Source organism: Mus caroli, unplaced genomic scaffold, assembly GCF_978045245.1.
Source record: "Mus caroli unplaced genomic scaffold, Mus_caroli_1 scaffold_14, whole genome shotgun sequence".
NCBI classification, from domain to species: domain Eukaryota; kingdom Metazoa; phylum Chordata; class Mammalia; order Rodentia; family Muridae; genus Mus; species Mus caroli.
The window spans coordinates 61077837-61102668 of NW_028227269.1; positions in this window are offsets into that span (position 1 = coordinate 61077837).

A 24832-nucleotide genomic window follows, 5' to 3' on the forward strand; every position below is an offset into this window, starting at 1 on the left:
AGAAATTTCTCTATCAAAAATTCTCTGTTTTGATCTGTATGACATTTTTAATAGGATTATTTGGTTTGTCAGTGTGATATCAGCCTTCTGTCAGAGGTAGGGTTGGTAAAATATTTTTTCATTTTGTTGGCTTCAATTTTGACCCTTTGACGGTGCCCTTTTGATCTGCATGTCATTTTTAATAGGATTAATTTTTTGTCAATGTCTAGGTTTTTTTTAAGTGTTTTATATATTTTTGATATCAGTCCTCTGTTAGAAGTGGGGTTGGTAAAATATTTGTCCATTTTGTTGGCTTCCATTTTGACCCTCTTACAGTGCCCTTTGCCTTACAGAAGCATTGCAATTTCATGAGGTCCCATTTATTAATTGTTCATCTTAGTGCATAAGATTATGGTGTTCTGTCCAGGAACCTGTCTCCTGTGCCAATGTGTTCAAGACTATTCCCTACTTTCTCTTATACCAGATAAAGCTAATTCAGTTTCATTTTGAAATATCTGATGGACTTAGACTTGAGTTTTGTCCATGATATTTGAATTATTCTACATACAGCCATTCAGTTATATTAAAACCATTCGTTAAAGATGCTTTCTTTATTCATCTTATAGTTTTGGTTTCTATGCCAAAAATCAAGTGTCAATAGTTGTGTAGATTTGATTCTGGATCTTCATTTTGATCCACTTTCCTGTCTTACTAGTACCATGTTTTGTTTTGTAATTACTATTGCTGTGTAATACAGCTTGAAATCAAAGATGGTGATAGTTCCAGAACTTCTCTTATTATACAGAAATCTTTTAGCTCTTCTGGATATTTTGTTTCTCCATATGAAGTTGAGTATTATTATATCAAGGTCTGTAAGAATTATGTTTGAATTCTGAGGGGAATAGAATGGCCCCATTTTTGTGAGTTAATATTAAGAATCTGAGGCCCTGAGCATCTGAGCGGTGAACTCTTCAAGTCTCCAAATAAATTTTTAAAAATGGCCTCCAATAAAACTACATTGAAAAAAATTGGAAAGAAACAGAATGGAAAGATGAAAAAAGTTGGAAATTTTGAAGCCTAAGTTCATTACAATATCTAGAGATATTGAAGACATATCTTTAAATCTTGAATTACTTTTAATAAGTATGATATAAGCGTGAGCTACAGAGGAATAACTATTTTACAGGTATACTAAGTTAGATATACATTACGCAATTAAGATTCTTCATGGTATTCATAAAATTATCATCAATAATATATAACATTTGATCTATAATTATTTGAGTTTGGATAAAAATATTAAATTAAACAACAAAGCACTTTAAATATCATAAAGTCTCACAAATAAATATTATAAGGTGTACATAACTTTTTCAGTTAGTACATCATTAGGAAATCTTGGAACATAAAATATTAATTGATCAATCTTGGAAAAATATATTTTTTCTTTTGAAAATTATTTTAATTATAGTTTTTGACCTGATAAGGCTTAAGCTTTTTTGAACTACGTGACTCTATTTTGTTATACAATGTATTCTGATTTTACCACCTCCATCTCTTCCCAAATTCTTTCCACCTGTCCATATACCCAACTCTTTTTGTCTTTTTGTCTTTTTGTCACACAAAGAGGCAAATTAAAATCAAGTAACCAAATACACCAAAATACAAGGATACATAAATAAAACACCATACAATAATAAATAAATAAATAAATAAATAAATAAATAAATAAATAAATAAATGAATAAATAAATCCCCCAATTGGACACCATGATATACAAACAAAAGATTAGTAAGAAAAGAAAAAAACAAATTAAGAAAACAAACAAAAACAAAAAACCCCACAGTGGTCCAGTATATCAAATAAATGCCAAAGACTGATTATCATACTGTGCAATGAGAATTCTAAGACATTTGAATTATCTCATTGTACAAATAAAGTTTGACTTTGATTTAATAAGATTATTATAAGAAACCTGCATTTTTTTCGATATCTCTTCAGGAAGTTTAATTTTTAGTTGAGATATTAAGAAAGAAAAGTCATTGAAGTTTTAGAGTTTGAAATGCACTCCTAATATTTTGTGCCTTTGCTCTGTTTATTTTATCTTTGTTGTTGATGCTGTTTTTACAGTATACATGAATTAAAACCAACAGATATGACAAGAATATTTGGACAGAATATTTAGCTAAAATTTACATTACATTACATCAGTTTAAGGAGAATGAAAATCTATAGAGTTAAAGTGGTCATTGAATATTGTGCTTTGAAATACTTGTATCAATACAAACAATTTTGCATTTTCCTGTATGCATGAGTTTACTTAATGGTAGGGATGATAAAGTCGGACTTTGACTATTTGTAAGTACAGGATATTAGAAGTCTTTTATTTTGAAGAAGTACCTCCTTTGGTCATTTTATAAATATTTAAACACTGCCACAGATAGGAGAGAGAAAAATCATGTATTGCAAGGAGATATATAGGGGGCAGATCTTACCACATGCTGCCTTCAGCTATCATTTAATTTCATTATTTGACATATATGTCAGGAGAATGTAGGATGCTTCACTGAACATCTATTTCTGCTAAGAGGTCAACACTGTGGAAAATGAACATAACTATTTATTAGTCATCTAGATATCAAAAAATGAAGATGAAATATGTAATAAAAAACTGGGAGCTTGATTTTGAAGTATTAGTGACATTCCTGATAAAAAGAAAAAGAAACCAGTAAACATAAAACTCTGTAAAGATTCAGAGTTTTCACCTAAAGGTGAAAAATATTAGTTTCTATCTCATTCAATAGCAGTAAAGAAACACATTAAATTGGAAGATGCAAGGCTAAATAGAGACACAACTTGCAAACATCTTATATCACTTTATGTTATGATAACTTTCCTGTTATTGACAATGTGGTCTATTTCAACCCCCCTTCAACTGAATTGGACCTGTAACATGTTCATCAGCAGAGTGTGGCAGAATAACAATATAGCTTCCAGGACTAGGTTTATAGTTTCAATCTTGAAAGTAGGCCCAGATATGATGCAGAGAAAGAAACTCATCTCCTCGGGTGTTCCAGCCAACCCAGTCTTTATATATGTCAGTAATGCAAACCAAATTAAAATATGATTTTCCCCCCAAATTGCACAGGATATTCAAAATTAATAGATCATGATTATTTCCAGTCCTGTTGTGAATTAATATGTATTCTAGGAGTTAAAACAGTCTCATTTGAATCACTTTTTTGTATTTATTTTTGTAAAACATTTTGGAAATATACACACACAAAAAAATAGATGCAAGCTCACCTAGATATATGTTTTTGCCTTGTTTGCATAATACTACTTAATTAATAAAATGTTACAAACAGATTTAAAATCTAGAACCTTAACTGCTTCTTGTCACAGATACCATATCTATTCTAAAATAAGAATTTGTCAGATCAGCACCTTTAGTAATGCTTTGATTATATCATTGCAGGTGCAAATAATATTATTTTATTAATATATTTTTTCTAGAAGATGTTACTTATACATAGCTCTAATTCACTCATTTCCTAAGAAAAATTAGACTTTCTTTAACTATTATTACAGTAATCTTAAGTCTTATTTGTATTTTTGTACTTCTGCTTCCTTAATTTTTCCTATCAAACAAAATATTGTTAAAGCTACATTGAAAAAAAGAACAATTAGTCAGTCTCATGTATCTCAGACAGCCTTGAAGTCATTATGTACCCTAAAATGACCTTGGTGCTAGGATTATGGACGTGGACTACAAACCTTGGAATATGAACTTCTGGGGATCAAAGGCAATACTCTGTCAACATTTCCAAAGAGCCTGGCACAATAACCATAAGGGTGCCTAGGTATATGCATAATTTTTCAGTAAACAACAGCTCTCTAAATGCCCTTACTTACTCAACAGGAAGGAAATCATACCTGGCCCTGTGAAACTAGCGAACTACCTAGGGTTGCTGAAGTCATGGAACATGGGGAAGAAAATCTACAACCACCACTTTACTAAATCAGTTTAATCAATAACTAAGTTGTAAATCTTTGTCCTTGAACCCATAAATAAGTATAGTTTTCATACCTTATTAATTAATCTTCTCTTTGCAACAGAAGGCTGCCATTACAATAACCCATAACCAATCAAAATGCAATACTGTGAATTTGATGATAGCAGACTTATCTACAATATAGCTCTTGAACCCAAAGCTAAGGGAATCTTAGCCAAAGACAGGTTGAAAAGGTTGCAATAATCAGATATTAGGCAGATGGCTTTGTAATTGTGTCTCCTAGGAATGGCAGAAGCTACACCCATACACATGAGTTCTCACTAAAAATGCACCTTATTCATGGGCTTATCAAGGACAACAGTAGACACACAGTAAAGCAGAGAGAAAAGGCTAGATTCTGCCTCCCTATTAATTTTAAGATATCCTTTTAAATATCAATAGTATAGCATCTTAAAGTACCCAAGAAGCTAAAAGGGTATGCAACCCTATAGGTGGAACAACAATATGAACTAACCAGTAACCTCAGAGCTCCTGTCTCTAGCTGCATATGTAGCAGAAGATGGCCTAGTCTGTCATCGTTGGGAAGATAGGCCCCTTTGTCTTGCAAACTTTATATGTCTCAGTACAGAGGAACACCAGGGCCAAGAAGTGGGAGTGGGTGGGTAGGGTATAGGGGACTTTTGGGATAGCATTTGAAATTTAAATGAAGAAAATACCTAATAAAAAAAAGTAAAAAAAAAAATGGCATTCCTGTTCAGCAAGAGTATATATGTTACTGGAACAATTAAGGTATCCATTATAAACTAATAGATATGATAACAAAACATAAGCTACTATGTTGTTAAATGCACAGAGATAGAAAATCTATTGAAGAAGATAATATATAGGTCTAACCTTTTTTTATATTTATATTTATTTTTTATTAGGTATTTTCCTTGTTTACATTTTCAATGCTATCCCAAAAGTCCCCCATACCCACCCCCCCCAATCCCCTACCCACCCACTCCTTTTTGGCCCTGGGGTTCCCCTGTACTGGGGCATATAAAGTTTGCAAGTCCAATGGGCCTCTCTTTGCAGTGGTGGCCGACTCGGCCATCTTTTGATACATATGCGGCTAGAGACAAGAGCTCCGGGGTACTGGTTAGTTCATATTGTTGTTCCACCTATAGGGTTGCAGTTCCCTTTAGCTCCTTGGGTAATTTCTCTAGCTCCTCCATTGGGGGCCGTGTGATCCATCCAATAGCTGACTGTGATCATCCACTTCTGTGTTTGCTAGGCCCCAGTGTAGTCTCACAAGAGACAGCTATATCTGGGTCCTTTCAGCAAAATCTTGCTAGTGTATGCAATGGTGTCAGCATTTGGAAGCTGATTATGGGATGGATCCCTGCAGTCACAAATAATATAAAATACCTTGGCGTGATTCTAACTAAGGAAGTGAAAGATCTGTATGATAAGAACTTCAAGTCTTTGAGGAAAGAAATTAAAGAAGATCTCAGAAGATGGTAAGATCTCCTATGCTCATGGATTGGCAGGGCTAATCTTGATGTGTAGAAAGCACTACCAAATTGAAAGGAAGGATAGTAGACATGGGTAGGCATAAACAAGTTAATGAAATTTTTATTGCTCAAAGGATGAACACAGTTTCTTATGATTCTATGGTTATAGTAAGAAGTAGTGAAGACAAAAGGACTAGGTTGAGCAATTGATGGTATATTTAAAAGTTTTGTCATTAAAATAAGTCAAGCGAAACGCAAAATAATATTTTAATTTTAGAAGATGAAACTGATGAGAAAAAAACATTAGTAACCAAATAAGACACAGACACAAAAAGCGAATATGGTGTGGCAGTGAAGTTGGTGTCATGTAGATGACTTTGAAATAAATTAGGCAACTGAATTGGTAATGTTTGTAGTTAGGAGTTAAGATGATCATTAATAAAAAAATTTTGGTTAATACTTAGTCTTTTAATTATAATATGCTTGTCCTCCATGTGGCTGGCTTACACAATGGCTTTACTGAAATGGCATGGCTTTCTATCCTCCACTTCTTTTGGGATATATATATATATATTATTTATTTTTACAGTCCAAATTTTATTCTACCCACCCACCCCAAGTCTACCCTCTGACTGTTCCACATCCCATACACACACACACACACACACACACACACACACACACACACACACACACACGCCATCTCCAGGAGGATGTCCCCACCCCTACCCCCCAACCAAACAGACCTATAAACTCCCTAGGGCCATCAGTGTCTTCAGGGTTAGGTGCATCTTCTCTGCCTAAACACAGACCCGGCAGTTCTCTGCTGTACATGTTTTGGGGGCCTCATAGCAGCTGATGTATGCTGCTGGTTGGTGGTCCAGTGTTTGAGAGATCTTGTTAGTCCAGGTTGAGACTGCTGGTCTCCCTACAGGATCACTCTTCTCCTCAGCTTCTTACAACCTTTCCCTAATTCAATCACAGGGGTCAGGTGCTTCTGTCCATTGGTTGGGTGCAAATATCTGCATCTGACTCTTTCATCTGCCTATTGGGTCTTCTGGAGTGTGGTCATGATTGGTCCCTTTTTGTGAGCGCTCCATAGTCTCAGTAATAGTGTCAGGCCTTGGGACCTTCCCTTGAGAGGGATCCCATTTTGGGCCTGTCTCCATTTCCTCAGGCTTCTATCCATTTCCATTTCTGCAGTTCTTTCAGACAGGAGCAAATATGGGTCAGAATTTAACTGTGGGATGGCAACCCCCGCACTAACTCTCCTGTCTTCCTGCTAGATGTGGTCCCTATAAGTTCCCTCTCCCTACTTTTAGACATTTTATCTAAGGTCTCTCTCTTTGATTTTTGAGTCTGTCACTTCCCAGGTCTCCAGTGAATTCTGGAGGGTCCCCCCAACTTCTATAATAGAGTCCTAATTATATATGGTAACATTGTTGAGATTTGCCAGAGTTTCTAATAGTATTCATACTTTTTCTGATATTTTAGAATCTTCAACAACATGAACTAAAGACATCACTTGAAAAAATACTCTGAAAAGAAGGAAAGTAAAAAAGAAAAAAGAAAATTAAATATTAAATTAATAGATGAAGAATAATATATAAAACATTTATTTTAATTTTCTTGAACTAATTATCTAGAGAATGGGTTTATTATAGAAATATAAGCTTCAAGCTATCTGTTTTTCTAGAAAAATAATAGAAGTACTAGGATGGTCATACAACCATAAAAGATGCTTATGATTGAAACCTGACCACCTGAGTTTGATTCCTGAAACCTCTGTATTTTAAAAAAAAAAAGTCAAATGTTGTGGCATATATGTGCAGGCAATATCTGTACTTTAGATTGGAGATGGATTAGGGGATTAATCCAGAGGTCCATTTGTCAGGTAGCTGAGAGCACAGAGCCCAGAAGAAAAAAAGAGAAGCACTGCCTATCTCATCAAGATGGGAGAAAACCAACTCTCCAAAGTTTGATCTCTACAAATGTGCCATGGAATAGGTATAAACATACAGACAATATATAAATAAAACTTAAAATGAATGTGTCCATAGTAAAATGTGTTATAAATGTAAATACGTGTAAAAATTCATTTAACTTGAATATATGTGATGCTCAAAGAAATATCATAATTCATTTGGAACACAATAAAATATAGAGTGTATGTGTAAGTTTTCATGTGTGAGTGAAAGAGAGAGAGTAAAAGAGAGAGAGAGACAGAGAGAGATAGAGAGAGGAGGAAACAGAGAAATGTGACAGTATTTAGGAGATCTGCATAAATTTAAACATATGCAAATCATATAGGAAATTTCAAAACACTTAGTAATAAATGTTAATAGAGGTATGTTTCAGCTAGTAGGAAAAATTAACTGGTGTAATTGGAGATATAATTAATGCCCTATGTTCATTTTATATATTCTCTATTGAAGTTAAATGAATTGCATACTCTGTTAAAGAATTCAATTGGGCTAGAGAGATAGCTCAGCAGTTAAAAGCAAGCACCAACTGCTCTTTCATATGGCCTTCATTCAATTCCCAGCAAGCACATGATGGTTCATAACCATCTATAATGGTATCCAATGCCCATTTCTGGTATGTCTGAAGACAGTGAAAGCATACTCACACATATAAAATAAATACAATAAATCTTTAAAAAATTCAAGAGCTGTAGAAGAAATTTAAAAAACAATAGAAAAAGAATAACAATAAGAAGGAATTAAGAACTAAAATCTTAAGGGAAAGAGTTTGACCAAGCAGAAGGAAAACAAAAAACATTATTTTCAAAAATAATACAGGAAACAGTTATAAACTTAGTACATTAAAAGAAACATAATGAAGGCACGGTTTATTGTATAACCATCCTTCATTTTTGAAGGTGCTTGAGAACATATTTTTTCAAAGTCATGTATGTTCTGTAGGTAAGAAATAACAAGTGGTCCTATCCTGTGTAATCTGAGAACCTGAAATATCCAGGAAAGAGGACCTCAAATTCACAAACAGAGTGAATTACATAGTAAATTCTAGGCCAGTTTAGATTGTACATGAAGATTTTTTCTCAATAACATAGTAAATAAATAGATAAAAGATAGCTAGATTGATTGATAGATGGTAGATAGGTATATAGAAAGAGATAGCTAAATGATAGGTAACTGAGGATGTTTCGTGTCACAGCAAAATTTTAATATAGTATAAAAACAATTTTATATGTAATTATCCAAATTTATATTTTTTGTGAAGTGAGTTCCTATAATCACTAAAAGACTGAAGAAAATGAATGAAATATGACAATAATTTAAATTACTTCAGGTTACAAATATGAGCAATGGGCAAGCAGCAGTTTATTATGAAAATCCTATGCGTATAATTTAATGAAAAGTTAAGTATCTAAATAATATTGCTGTTGTTATATGTTAGAAATGCATTTAAAAAGGAAATACCTCAAAAATTAAGTGGTCTTACACTCAGAATCTCCATACTGTTTATCAGTTTATCTGTAAAACATATGATATTAGAACAAATAAAAATAATAATTGTTATTTTTTATTATAATCTGAATAGCATGAGCGGTGTAATATATTTGAATACCTAGTTGATTCTGTGGCACTGGACTTGAGGTCCTTTCATAAGTGTGACATATTGATACATGTGCTAAACATGGGCATATCTGAGTCTATTGTCAGGTCAGCACTCATATCTCAGTTTGAATAAAGCCTGATATTTCATTCAGCATTTCAAAAATCTTTATAATAATTTTTGTATTTATTTAGTAACACAGTTCAATACAGTGAGTATTTTAAAAATCAAATATTCATATGATCTCTATCACAATATAGTACATATTTAATGGATTCTTTTTGTTCATTTTTCCTGAGTATATTATTTTCTAAATGAAATCAATCGTAGTTTGTGAATCACTAAAAGGATCTTATATGCCCTTATACTTTAAAAATTTTAGATATAATTTAAAATGCTGGCTACATGCATTAACGTGTTTGATTTTGAGTATCTCTAAGTACAAATATTATTGAATATACTTCCTCCTGACATTATCAGTAGATGTATATGCATGTAACAACATTTTATGAAATGGAAGCTATAATCTGAAAGAGAGCATGGAGAGAAATTTTTGAGAGTTTAGAGGGTGGAAAAGGTAGGAAAATGATGTTATGATATAATAATCTGAAAAAAATGAAAGAAGTGACAAAGGGTTGATTATAGCTTGTAGAATAACTACATCAGTGAAAAATATGTTTGCATTATTTGCTAAAATATTAATGAGAATAGTAGATTTTAGTAAGTACACATTCCTTTAACTTCCACCTCATATCTCTAATTCCAATAATGAATGTATCTTAAATATAATGTGATCTTGCCATGTTTCAAAGAGGGAAATTACCTAGGGCAGAATATTTCTTCATAGGTGATGCTGTTTTGAAATGCTTTCCATAACCTGCAATTTGCATAATTAGTAAGATAAACAGAATGGAAACTGCTTAAGCATACATTTAAGAGAGAAAAATATTTTTAATCAGTGGTGGCAAAATGCCAATAGAATCAATGTAAATATTTTGAAAATAAATATCTAACAGTAATCAATTTTCTTTTTATATGATTTCATATGTGAAATTTGTAGCAAAATTTATGTTTATTTTCTACAATAGATAGTTTTAAAATACTGTAGTGTTTAAGTTGAAAGTCTTTGGTATCAGTACTTCTCTGTGAGAATGCTGTAGGATTGACTTACTATATGCCCTGGCCAAATCTTTAATCTCTAATTGCTCTCCACTGTAAAGTTAGAGAGGTTAAAATCATCTGCCTTCAAGCATTATTGTGAGGCTAAAATGTGTTTAAAGCATTTAGGACAACAATTTTGGATAAGCCTATTTAAGATATAGGGAAAAGAAGTTTTGAGTATTATAACATGAGAATTGTCACACCATTTTGTAGCCTTGTGAACTGGTTTCCAAGTGAATGTTAAAAAGTTTGAAAATAGAAACTGATGATATTCTGTGGTAAATAATATCTCATGGAAACTTAGTGATTCATTGCATGAAAATTCAAGCGGTTCATCTGAATTTGTGGCTCAGAAACAGTGTGCTTTGTGGTGGAGTTTCTAAGAAAACCTGAAAAAAGAGCCTGTGATGAAAGTGAATGGCCTGCCAAACAGCAGTAGACATAAAGGTGCCCTCATCAGATCTCTCTCTCTCTCTCTCTCTCTCTCTCTCTCTCTCTCTCTCTCTCTCTCTCTCTCTCTCTCTCTCTCTCTCTGGTGAGAGTTTACATACCTGTTATAAAAGCCATACAAATTTATATTAAAGCTTATAAAATCCAGCAAATATTCCTAATAGCATCATCGTTCACTGTTATTGTAGACTGACTAATTTACATACATAAAGCATTTATTTGGCTCAGTATTGCAGAGGCTAGGTAGAACCAAGATCAAGATAAGGTGTCAAATAATGACTGAGATTCTCATGATGCAAGGGCAAAGAGAGGATGATATTGGAAAATATTATCATTTTCTTACGTGTTTCTCAGTCTCTTCTTCAGAGATTTAAAGTTTGCATTCTACAGGGTTTTTCTTCCTTAGTGAAGTTTATTTCTGGATATATAACCTTGTTTGTAGTTATCATATAGAGGTACTTAACTTTGTAAGTTGATTTTATGTCACTCCATTTAGTTGAACTCTTTAATAATTTCTCAATATTGTCATGGTAACTCTCAATGGGTAGCACAGCAAGATAGTACTAAAGGTACAACAGTAACATTCATTATCTCAAAGATGACTAACAGCTGTCAGATTGGACTTAGGTCAGATCGGCAGGAGGGAAATCATGTGTAGTACTGGAAACCTACCTAACTATTTAGGACTAGTGCGATCATGCATATTACAGAAGAACTTTCTCCTGTCACCTGGCTACATGCAAATTATGTTCTAAATATTCACTTATATACCTGATATTGGACTATGGATAGTCGTTAGTCATCATGTGGGTACTGAACACTGAACCAGAATTCTCTAGAAAAGCAGTCAGTGTACTTAATTGCTCAGCCATCTCTAAATGTAAAGCAAACCCGCAGCTTTATATTTTCAATTGTCATTATAATTTTAGAAATTTATATTTATAGTATAACAATTCAGCACACTTACAATATATAATTTCAGTCCATTTCCATTCTATATTGATGAGGGACAGTGTACATATATTATGTGTATAATTGGATCAGACACATCTTGTTAGCCTCCTGTTATGAATGCATATAAATGCATCTCTATACCAAATTTCTCAATGCAAGTACTTTCAAACTGAGGGTTAGAGATTTCAGTTATGAATTTTGGAGATTTAGGTATCTTAAATACATAGTCTACATATTAATTGGGCATACTGCCCCTACTCTATATCTTCTCAATATTACTAATTTACATTCTGTCCTTTCTCAGACATAAATTTATTTCTTCTTCTTGCCTCCTCCTCTTCCTCCTCCTCTTCCTCCTCCTCCTCCTCCTCCTCCTTCTCCTTCATTAGATCTCACCCACCCACTGCCCAAGCACTATGGTTTTAACACTGTTGGTATTTACTTAATATAAATTTGATTAAAGATATCACCCATGGTTGAACTATTAAGGATGGATCTAAGAGGACATTTTAAGGATACTGAGATCTAAATGTAGTTATTATATAGGTCTTTTTGTTTAAGTTTTATCTCCTGTAAAAACAGTAAAATAAAATTTATATTTACTAAGCACCAGAAAATAATAAATTATTTAGTCAGCTATTTCTTGTTAGGACAAAATACTCCAAGCAATTATCTAAGTTAGAAAAGATTTATTTTGATTTATACTTTCATAGGTTTTATACCATGGTAGAATGATGCCACTGTATATCATTCTTAGTGAGCTAGATTTCTCTGTCTCTGTCTCTCTCTCCTGATCACTCACTTAAACCTTCTCTCTCTCTCCATTTCTATCTATGATATATAAATATCATATGTATATATGATTATATATATATATATATATATATATATTCACAATTGGTATGTTCATTACACAGGGTATTCCATCAGTAGTTCAGTTCTGATAAAGACAGTATCATTTGACTGTAACACATACATGCACACACATATACACATACAAATATATCAGAGAGAAAGAGAGAGAGAGAGAGAGAGAGAGAGAGAATGTGAATCAATCAAAATAAAAAGTGTATTTCTTTCTAAGACAAGCTTACAATGAATCACTTCTAACTAGGCCTTACTTCCTAGTAGCCTATTCAGGTAAGAGATCATTTATTGATTATTAACCCACTGATGAGGTTATTACCTTCATAGTATAATCATGTCTCATGTCTGGGAACCATGACTACAAGATGAAAGAAGGAAATATGCCAGGTTTGTCTTGTATAATGAGCAGTCATGAGAATTTGAATGATATAAATTTTTTGTTCAACAGAAATCCTTCCACAAATATACTAACGGAAGAAAATATGTAAAGAAAAACTTGAAAATACAAATTCCAGCTGCTTAGGCATTGTGGGTAACTAATATAGAAATAAACTAGAAGAACAGCTTTGTAATTTTATGTATAATATTTTCTTTTTAAAAAATTTGACACTATTTTCTTTTGATTTGTTTGGTTCCCTTTGTTTTATAGCCTTGAGCATATTAAAGAAAACTGTATCCGTAACTCAATTTTATGAAGGCCATGGCTTTCTATAGCAAAAATCTAATGTCATAATCTGAGTCATATTGTTATCTGAAGTTATAAATCTCTCAAAATGCCTACACCAGGATCAGTAATTTTAAGTCAAAATGTCATTGAGACTTTAAAAATTGTTAAATTTCAAAATTTTCCACAATTTACCACCATAAATGAGTTTGACCTTTATAATAGATATGCTGTGGTTACTGTTCATACTTATTTAATATTTCTTCATACATTTAAGTCTTAATAAACCCCTTGCATCAAGACTGAAGACTATCAGGATCTCTCCACTTTTTTCCCTCAGCAGCCTTGAATCTGGAGTGAGTCCAGTAGCCCTTCACCATGGATGTTGCCTTGGAGACACTTTATTCCTCATGAGTGGAGTGTGAGCTGCTAAACTTGCCATCACATTTTGCCAGCACTGAAACTGTTACCAAGGGATGATGAGATTTATCCAGAACCAGAGTGCTAGTCATTGACTACTTGGCTGAAAATTATGCTTCAGATGCCTGATTCTTAACCCAATTGGCTGTGTAACATCCCTTGAGAACATTGGTGTTAAAAGATTCAGGCTGTTTCAATTTACTCTTTTAATTAAAACACAGAACTGGAGGAGAAACAAATGAAAGAGAGAGCACAGGACTTAAAATATCTTCTAGCGCTCTCTTAGTAATCCTCGTTACAATTTTGCATTTAGGCCCAACCAATATATCTCTGAATAACTGTCACTTTTTCATTTTCTTTATGTAACATGCCACCTTTCCAGGTTCTGAATGGCCATAATGCCCTCTTTCCTCCACACAGGATCAGAAGAAACGACACATAATTCTATGCACCGACATCTAGAAAATACTACACATCACATTTCTTCATTATATTCCTGCATTTAGAGAGAGAAGCTGTAGATGAAAGAATCCATCAGTTCTTTTTATCAATCACAGTCTTCCGAATCTATTAAAACTAGACAGTAATTTAATAAGAAAAATAGAAAACTTGCTTTATGATGATTATTTTGCTATATGAGGCAAACAACAAACTCTCAGTGTCAAATGTGATTTATGCATTTAAAATCATACCCCTTTCAAAAAGAAATGTAAATCTGTCTGAGCATTAAACGGGATTTTTAATTGTCCTGTTTTTTTCACTTTATCATCAAATGAATAGAAGCCAATTCCATATTAGTCTTTAAAGATAAACAAGACAAGCATGTCCCTTAAAATCACTTATCTTACAGTCTGTACATGTAGAGAACCATATATAAAGAGTTACAAGAAATTAGAAGAGATACTATTCATAACTGTAAGCTTAGGAAACAGATTTCATGTTCAGTGAGCTCAGTATGTGACTTTGAAACTGTGTTTTCCTAGGCATTTTAAGTATAATAAAAATAAATTTGCTTAAAGAAGAGAGTGAAACAATGCATGATAGGGGGAATATTAAATAAAATATGATGACCACAAGATGGTCTGCTCAGACCTCTGCCAGTTCCAGAGACATTAATAACAGCAGTGTCATAAGTTTAATGTTCTCAGGCTGTGCCACATTCTGATCTCTAAGAAATAATTCTTTCACAGTTATAAATTACTGTGACTATGAACTTAAAGCACTCAGATCAGTGCTCCATCCTATACCTGCCCAAATACTGCCACCCATGAGGCTTCCAGTAGGTTTGCAGTAACCAAGAACACAGGAAGTCCTCAGGAACCAGGGACACAAGAGGCCTACTCTAACCAGAATCACAAGTGGCCCAACACCAATAAGAGACAACAATGCTTGCATGAAAGGAGACCAGCTCTAACTCAGGTCACAAAGCTCAATCTGCCTCCAAGCAGGCCAGTTACAGTAAGAAACACCTAGGCCAGTTAACACCTGAGAGAATAAGATGGCCAGAGGCAAGAGCAAGATTGTGAGCTACAGAACTCAACTCAGTTTGGCACCATCATAATCCAGTGCTCCCAACAGAGCAAGCCCATGCTACCCTAACACACAAGAAAAGCGAGATAATGACCTAAAATCCCATCTCATAAAGATGATAGAGGTCTTTAAGAAGGATATAAAGACTCTTTTAAAGAAATATAGGAAAACACAACCAAACAGGTAGAATCCCTTAAAGAAGAAACATATAATACCCTTGAAATATAGGAAACCATCATCAAACTGGTGAAGAAATTCAACAAAATGATCTAAGAACTAAAAATGGAAATAGAAACAATAAAGAGAACACAAAGAGAGGCAACCCTGGAGAAGCACAATTTAGGAAAGAGATTAGGAGCTAAAGAAGCAAGCATCACCAACAGAAATCAAGAGATAGAAGAGAGAATCTCAGGCATAGAAGATACCATAGAAAATATTGACACATCAGTCAAATAAAATACAAATATAAAAATCTCCCAGCCCAAAATATCCAGGAATGCAGTATACAATGTAAAGATCAAACCTAAGAATAATAGTAAGAGAAGAGAGTGAAGAAACACAGCTCAAAGGGCCAGAAAAACTTCAACAAAACAATAGAGGAAAACTTCCCTAACTTAAAGAAATACATAGTTATAAATGTATAAGAAGTCTATAGAACAGCAAATAGAATGAACAATAAAAGAAAATAATCACATGATAATCAAAACACTAAAATCACAGAACAAAGAAAATATTAAAAGCTGTAAGGAATATAGGCCAAGTAACAAATGAAGATAGAACTCTCAGAATTACAACAGATGTCTCAACAGAGACTCTCAAAGCCAGAAGATCCTGGACAAATGTCATCCAGACTAAATGAACACAAATTCCAGTACAGGATTCTATACTCAGCAAAACTCTCAAACACCTTAGATGGAGAAACAACATATTCCATGACAAAACTAAATTTATACAATATTTATCTACCAATCCAGCCCTACAGAGGATTGTAGAAAGAAAACTCCAACACAAGGATGGGTAATTACACCCAAGAAAACACAAGAATTTAAGAGTTCCCAACAAACCCAAAAGAAGAGAATCATAGAAATAAAACATCACCTCTAGCAACAAAAGTAACAGGAACTAACAATCACCTGTCTTTAATATCTTTCAACACCAATGGACTCAATTCCCCCAATAAAAAGACACAAGCTAACAGACTGGATACATAAACAAGAGCCAACTCTTGGCTCCATACAAGAAACACACCTCTGTAACAAAGATAAACACTACCACAGAGTAAAAGGTTGGAGAAAAGTGTTCCAAGCAAATAATCTCAAGAAACAAGCTGCAGTTGCTATTTTAATATCCAAGTAAATAAATAAATAAATAAATAAATAAAAAATAGACTTTCAACCAGAAGTTATCAAACAAGATGGGGAAAGACACTTCATTTTCATCAAAGGAAATATCAAACAAGAAGAAGTGTCAATCCAGAAAATCTATGTCCAAATGCAAGGGCATCCACATTTGTAAAAGAAACTTTACCAAAGCTCAAAACATACATTGAATCTCACACAATAGTAAAGGGAGACTTCAACATCTCACTTTCATCAACACCAGTCAGAATGGCTAAGATCAAAAATTCAGGTGACAGCAGATGCTGGCAAGGATGTGGAGAAAGAGGAACACTCCTCCATTGTTGGTGTGATTGCAAGCTTGTACAACCACTCTGGAATTCAGTCTGGCAGTTTCTCAGAAAATTGGACATGGTACTACCGGAGGGTCCCGCAACACCTCTCCTGGCTGTATATTCAGAAGATGTTCCAACTAGTAAGAAAGAAACATGCTCCACTATGTTCATAGCAGCCTTATTTATAATAGCCAGAAGCTGGAAAGAACCCAGATGCCCCTCAACAGAGGAATGGATACAAAAAATGTGGTACATTTACACAATGTAGTACTACTCAGCTATTAAAAAATATGAATTTATGAAATTCCTAGGCAAATGGTTCGACCTGGAGGGAATCATCCTGAGTGAGGTAACCCAATCACAAAAGAACTCAAATGATATGTACTCACTGATAAGTGGATATTAGCCCAGAAACTTAGAATACCTAAGACATAAGATACGATTTGTGAAACACATGAATCTCAAGAAGAACGAAGACCAAAGTGTGGACACTTTTCCCCTTCTTACAATTGGGAACAAAACACCCATGGAAGGAGTTACAGAGACAAAGTTTGGAGCTGAGACAAAAGGATGGACCATCTAGAGACTGCCATATCCAGGGATCCATCCCAAAATCAGCCTCCAAACGCTGACACCATTGCATACACTAGCAAGATTTTGCTGAAAGGACCCAGATATAGCTGTCTCTTGTGAGACTATGCCGGGGCCTAGCAAACACAGAAGTGGATGCTCACAGTCAGCTATTGGATGGATCACAAGGCCCCTAATGGAGGAGCTAGAGAAAGTACCCAAGGAGGTAAAGGGATCTGCAACCCCATAGGTGGAACAACATTATGAAATAACCAGTACCCCGGAGCTCTTGACTCTAGCTGCATATGTATCAAAAGATGGCCTAGTCGGCTATCACTGGGAAGAGAGGCCCATTGGACTTGCAAACTTTATATGCCCCAGTACAGGAGAACGCCAGGGCCAAAAAGTGGGAGTGGGTGGATAGGGAAGTGGGGGGGAGGGTATGGGGGACTTTTGGGATAGCATTGGAAATGTAAATGAGGAAAATACCTAATTTAAAAAAAAGAGGAAAATAATAAAATAAATATGTCTGCTATGAAAAAACAAAGTCCTGGAGAGATCAGGAATTCATGACCATAGATAAATCTAATAAAAGCAATATATAGCAAACCAACAGCCAACATCAAATTAATTGGAGAGGAATTAGAACCAATATCACTAAAATCAGCTACAAGACAAGGCTGCTCACTCTCTCCCTATCTATGCTATATAGTGCTAGAAGTTCTAGCTAGAACAATTAGAGAACAAACGGATATAATTGGGATATAAATTGAAACGGAAAAAGTCAAAGTATCACTATGTGCAGATGATAGGATACTATGCGTAAGTGACACCCAAAATTCCACCAGGGAACTACTTCAGCTGATAAACAACTTCAGTAAATTGGCAGGATATAAAATTAACTCAAGCAAATCAGCAGCCACCACTTTATAAATGATAAACAGGCTAAAAAAGAAATTAGGGAAACAACACCCTTCACAATAGCTACAAATAGTATTAACTATCTAGGTGTAATTCTTACCAAGAGAGTGATTTGTATTACAACAAGTTCAAATTGCTGAAAAAGAAATTGAAGAAGACCTCAGAAGATGGAATGATCTCCCTTGCTCATGGATTGGTAGGATTAACAAAATCAAAATGGCCATCTTACAAAAGCAATCAATCTACACAGGTTCACTGCAATCCCCATCAAAATTCCAATATGATTCTTTACACACATGGAAAAAAAATAATTATCAACTTCATATTAGAAAAAAAAACAGGATAGCCAAATATTTCTCAATAATAAAAGAAGTTCCATGGGAATCACCATCCCTCACCTCAGCCTCTACTACAAGGGAATAGTGATAAAAACCACATGGTACTGGTACAGAGACAGATCGATCAATGGAATAGAATTGAAGACCCAGAAGAAAACTGGACACTTGATTTTTGACAAAGAATCCAAAAACAAACAGTGGAAAAATGGAAACATCTTCAAAAATGGTGTTGTTCTAATGGTAGTCTGTATGTAGGAGAATGAAAATAGATCCATATTTATTACCTTGCATAAAGCTCCAGTCCAAGTGGATCAAAGACGTCAACATAAAACCAGATACACTGAATCTAATAGAAGAGAAAATTGGAAAGAGCCTCAAACTTAGTGGCACAGGGGGAAAATTTCCTGAACAGGTCTCCAGTGGCTCAGACTCTAAGATCAAGAATTGATAACTGGGGTCTCATGAAAGTGAAAATCATCTCTGTTTCAAAAGACAAACTCAGTAGGACAAATTGCAACCTACAGATTGGGAAAAGATCTTCACTAACCATCCTACATCCTAAAGAGGGTTAATTTCCAAAATATGTGATGAAGTCAAGAAGTTAACCACCAAAAATCAAATGACCAAATTAAAAAAGAATTGGGTACAGAGCCAAATGTGAGTTCACAACAGAAGAATCACAAATGGTCCAGAAGCACTTAGAGGAATGTTCAGTCTTTAGTCATGAGGCAAATGTAAATCAAAACAATCCTGGGTTTTCACCTCCCCCAATCAGAATGGCTAAAATCAAAAACTCATGTGACAGCACATGCTGGTCAAGATGTGAAAAATGAACATTCCTCCATTGCTGTTGGGATTGCAAACTTTTACAACCACTCTGGAAATCATTCTAGTGGTTTCTCATAAATTGAAAATAATTCTATCTGAAGACCCAACTATACCATTCTTTGGCATATACTTAAAAAACAATACCACCACCATACCACAAGGACATGTGCTCCACTTTGTTAATAGCAGCCTTATTTATAATAGCCAGAAACTGGATACAACCCAGATGCCCCTCAACTGAAAAATTGATACAGAAAATGTGGTTCATTTATACAATAGAATACCATTCAGCTATTAAAAACAAGGACATTATGACTTTTGCAGGCAAATAGATTGGAACTAGTAAATATCATCCTGAATGAGGTAACTCAGACCCGAATGGACATTGATGGCATGTATTCACTGATAAGTTGATATTAGCCAAAAAGTACAGAATACCTAGGATGCAACTGACAGACCATGTGAAATATAACATTAGAAATGTCCAAGTGAGGAGACTTCAATCCCACTTAGAAGAGGGAAAGAAATAATCACACGAGACAAAGGGAGGGAGGGGCTTGAGTTGGAGAGGGGAGGGCTAGGGGAAAAGGGGAACAGGATCATAAATTGGGGTAGGGAGAAGACGTGAAAGAAGACCAGAGGGCCAAGAGAATGAATTTCCATTCATTGGAAATATGTAGCATCGGAGGCATGGGAATTAAGGGGACCATCTAGAATTACCAGAGACCCAGAAGTTTAGAGACTCTAAGAACTCATTGCGGGTGACCTTAGCCGAAATTTCCAACATGGGAGAAATCCCTTTCCCTTTAACTTGAAGAATCCACCTCCAGTAAATACTCAGGGCCTCAAGTTGATGGACAGGGTTGCTAACTCACAATTAAAACTCCTGACTCAGAATTGTTCCTGTCTAAAAGAACTGTAGGGACAAAATTAGAGAAGAGACTGCAGGAAAGGCAGTCCAGGGACTGGTTCACTGCGGGATACATCTTATGGGGGGGGGTCACTAATGCCTGACACAAGTATGCTGCACTCTGCTTACAGATAGGAGCTTGGCACAGGTGTCCTTGCAGAGTCCTAACAGCAGCTGACTGAGACAGAAGCAAATACACTCAACCATTGGACTGCAGTCATTGATCTCTCTGGTTGAATTAGAGTGATGATTGTAAAAGCTGAAAGGGAGAGTGATCACATAGGAAAACCAGCAGTATCAACTTAACCAGACCCCAGAGCTGGTCAAGACTGGCCCACCAACCTGGAGCATTCCTAGACTGGCCCGAGGCCTCTAGCACATATGTAGGAGAGGACTGCCTGATCAGGCCTCAGTGGGAGAAGACGCACTTTTCCTCCAGAGTCTTGAGACCCCAAGAAAGGGGGAGGCTTGGTGGGGTGAAGGACCACACTCTCCCAGGAAAGGGAGACAAAGAATAGGATAAGGAACTGTGGCAGGAGGGATTGAGGAGGGGCAATGACTAGAATGTAAATAAATAAAATAATTTTTTAAAAAGAATTTAAGGTACACCTACAGTACTTATGACATAGATTACAAATCCAGGCACAGACCCACTTTGGGTCAGTGCTAATTTTGCAATTTAATTGATCTAGATAATCATGGACAAAGTATTTATCTATTGTTATTAAAGAATTGCAATAAATGATTTAAAACCAGTAATGTATATTTTATGTCATTTGAAAGATTATTCCATTTAATACATAAGCATCTGTGGGTCAATATACTAAACTAGTATGGGATTCATGTTAAATATCTAGTATGAAGTGTGATTATAATAACATTTGAAGTCATATACTTATGCCAGGATATTATGATATGAAGTCATATACTTATGCCAGGATATTATCATATACTTATGCCAGCCATATTAAGATATATGATTGCATACATGCATACTCTCACTCACTTACACACACAAACACAATAGAAATCATATTATAGGATAAGAAAAGACAAATTGTCCTAAAGATCAGATTAAAATTAACATATAATTTTTATTCATTTTGATCAGTTAATAACAAATTATTAGGGGTGTCTTAGTCAGGGTTTCTATTCCTGGACAAAACATCATGACCAAGAAGCAAGTTGGGGAGGAAGGGGTTTATTCAGCTTACACTTCCATACTGCTGTTTATCACCAAGGAAGTCAGGACTGGAACTCAAGCAGGTCAGAAAGCAGGAGATGATGCAGAGGCCATGGAGAGGTGTTCCTTACTTGCTTGCTTTCCCTACCTTGCTCAACCTGCTCTCTTATAGAACCAAGACTACCAGCTCAGAGATGGCACCACCCACAAAGGGACCTCCCCCATTGATCACTAATTGAGAAAATGCCTTACAGCTGGATCTCAGGTAGGCATATCCCCAACTGAAGCTCCTTTCTCTGTGATAACTCCAACCTCTGTCAAGGTGACACAAAACTAACCAGTACAGGGGGTAAATCATAAACTTGTATGAATAAGGAACTTTACTATAAGTAATTATCATACTAGTAGATTATATTGTCAATGAAAAATAAAAAGAACATTAAATTATTACAATAGTAGTCACTAATCCTAGATCCGGAGCATGTTGGTCATGGAAGATATCTGATTTTCACAGATTGACATTAGGTGTTACTGGAGAAAGGCCTGTGCTGGATCATTGGATAGGGCAGGTTTATTTTTTACTGTTCTTCCTGTGACAAGGATGGCCAGAAATCTACCTGTTGGCTTACTAGGAAAAAGTGTGCCATGTTTAAGAATGCTGGTTGCTGTGTGCATGCAACAAGATGCTAGGATGCTAGGGAAGATCCAGAGGTCAGAGGAATTCTGATGTAGAGGGGTACAGCAGTGGGATGTGCTAGGGTGTACTTTGTAGCTGAGTTAACATGAGAACGTTGGAGGCAATATATAGACTACTACTAAACTATATATAGAGGGACCAAAGTTTTTAGTAAATCGGCTGGCTTCTCCTATTCTTGCTTTTCCTTTCTTATCATGGGCAGTACTTTTAGGGGCTGAGAATACATTTCTGAGCCAGTTGCTATGTATAAGTTGGCTGAATTAAAAAAAATAAACCATCATATTTCTGCAGTATATCTCAGGCCTTTCTCTAAACAGTTCCGTACCAGCTGATATAGCCAAAAATATTTAAAAGATCAAGTGCCATTTTTTTACAGCGTGCTGCATTTAGAGTCAGGCAATACATCAATGAAAAGTATATAATTGTAAACACAAAGTGTCTGTTTATAAAAATTCCATACTTTTCTTTTCCTCATAAAAATATTTTACATATTTCATGCTAGTATAAAATACAGAAAGCCTCATGAATTGAGAAATCAACAAATATCATGAGAAATTATATAAATTAAGAAATCTTCTGAACTTTGGCCAATTAGAGGTTCAATAATAGTAACTAAACTGATGTCATTTTAAATAAAATACTTAATTTCTATAATTTACAAATGATATAGATATATTTTATCAGTGTAATATATAATAAACCTAATCATATTGGTTCATATAAATTTCCCAAATAACAACTTGTTAACTGTACAAATGTTTTAAACATTTTTCACTGTATAACAAGATTTATTTTTCCATTTTTCTTCATTTTTATTGAAAATAGGTTTCTCATGCCGTATATTCTAATTATGGTTTTTTCCTCCCCAAACCCTTTTCAATCTTTCCCACTCACCCAAATATATGTACTCATTCTTTCTCTCTCTCTTTAGAAATGAAATCAGACACACACACACACACACATATACCAAAACTTCTTAATCCAATAATTAACTTTTATTCACTCCTTCTTAGTCTTCAAATTTGTTTTTGTTTTTATTTTCTAGAGAATTTTATCAAGTATTTCTGCGTCAATATTCATAAGGGAAATTGGTCTGAAATTTGCTTTCTTTGTTGGGTTTTTGTGTGGTTTAGGTATCAGAGTAATTGTGGTTTCGAAGAATGAATTGGGTAGTGTTTCTTCTGTTTCTATTTTGTAGAATAGTTTGAAGAGTATTTGTATTAGGTCTTATTTGAAGGTCTGATAGAACTCTGCACTTAACCCATCTGGTCCTGGGCTTTTTTTTTTTTTTTTTTTTTTTTTGTTAGGAGACTATTTTATTGTTGTTGTGGTTGTTGTTTTGTTTGTTTGTTTTTTCAAGACAGGGTTTCTCTGTATAGCCTTGGCCGTCCTGGAACTCACTCTGTAGACCAGGCTTGCCTCGAACTCAGAGATCCACCCGCCTCTGCCTCCCAAGTGCTGGAATTAAAGGCGTGTGCCACCACTGCCTGGCTAGTTGGGAGACTATTAACAACTGTTTCTATTTCTTTAAGGGTTATGGGACTCTGTAGATGGTTTATCATATCCCGATTTAACTTTGGTACCTGGTATCTGTCTAGAAAATTATCCATTTCCTCCAGATTTTCCAATTCTGTTGAGTATAGGTTTTTATAGTAGAATCTGATGATTTTTTTTTTTAATTTCCTCAGATTCTGTTGTTAAATCTCCCTTTTCATTTCTGATTTTTTAATTAGGATACTGTCCCTGTTCCCTCTAGTTAGACTGGCTAGGGGTTGATCTAGCTTGTTTATTTTCTCAAAGAAGCAACTCATGGTTTGGTTAATTCTTTATATAGTTCTTTTTGTTTCTACTTGGCTGATTTCAGTTCTGAGTTTAATTTCTTCCTGCCTTCTATTCCTCTTGGGTGATTTGCTGCTTTTTGTTCTAGAGCTTCCAGGTGTGCTGTTAAGCTGCTAGTGTATGCTCTCTCCAGTTTCCTTTTGAAGGCACCCAATCTCCAATGTTTACAAAAAGAATTTCCCAGATGCTTTATGATGAGCTCATTTAATTGGTCACCTCATGTAATTCCAGGCCACTTAATATTATCTAAAAACTCAGAGAGAAAAGGAGGTGTCTCAGCACTAAGTGACAGACTGGATTGCACAGTTGTAAGAGAAAAACCACACGAGGCATCTTTGACAATGTGAGGTGATAAGGAATTTCCACAAAATCCTGAATGTAGATATGTATCATCAGGACAGTCCCTTGCCAACAGAAGTGAGAGAGGACTAGTATCAGGAATGCATCCAATATCAGAAGGAAGAATTTGCCAATAAGTTTCACATCCCTTGATTAAAAAAAAATACAGTTGAGTAGCATCACACAAATTTATTGAAAGAAGGTTAAAAATAGCAGTATTCTTAAAATCTCTATATTTTTGAAATGTGTTTCTTAGCAAATTTATAATGAGATAATGGAAGCCTTAAGACTGGCTTACTTAAAATCCAACTTACTTTCCTCTTATAATATAGGACCATGACAAGTATATTATCAAGTGACTGCAGCTGCTGAGGGTTTGATACTACCCTGCCATGGCAAAATGAGGAAAAAGAAGATG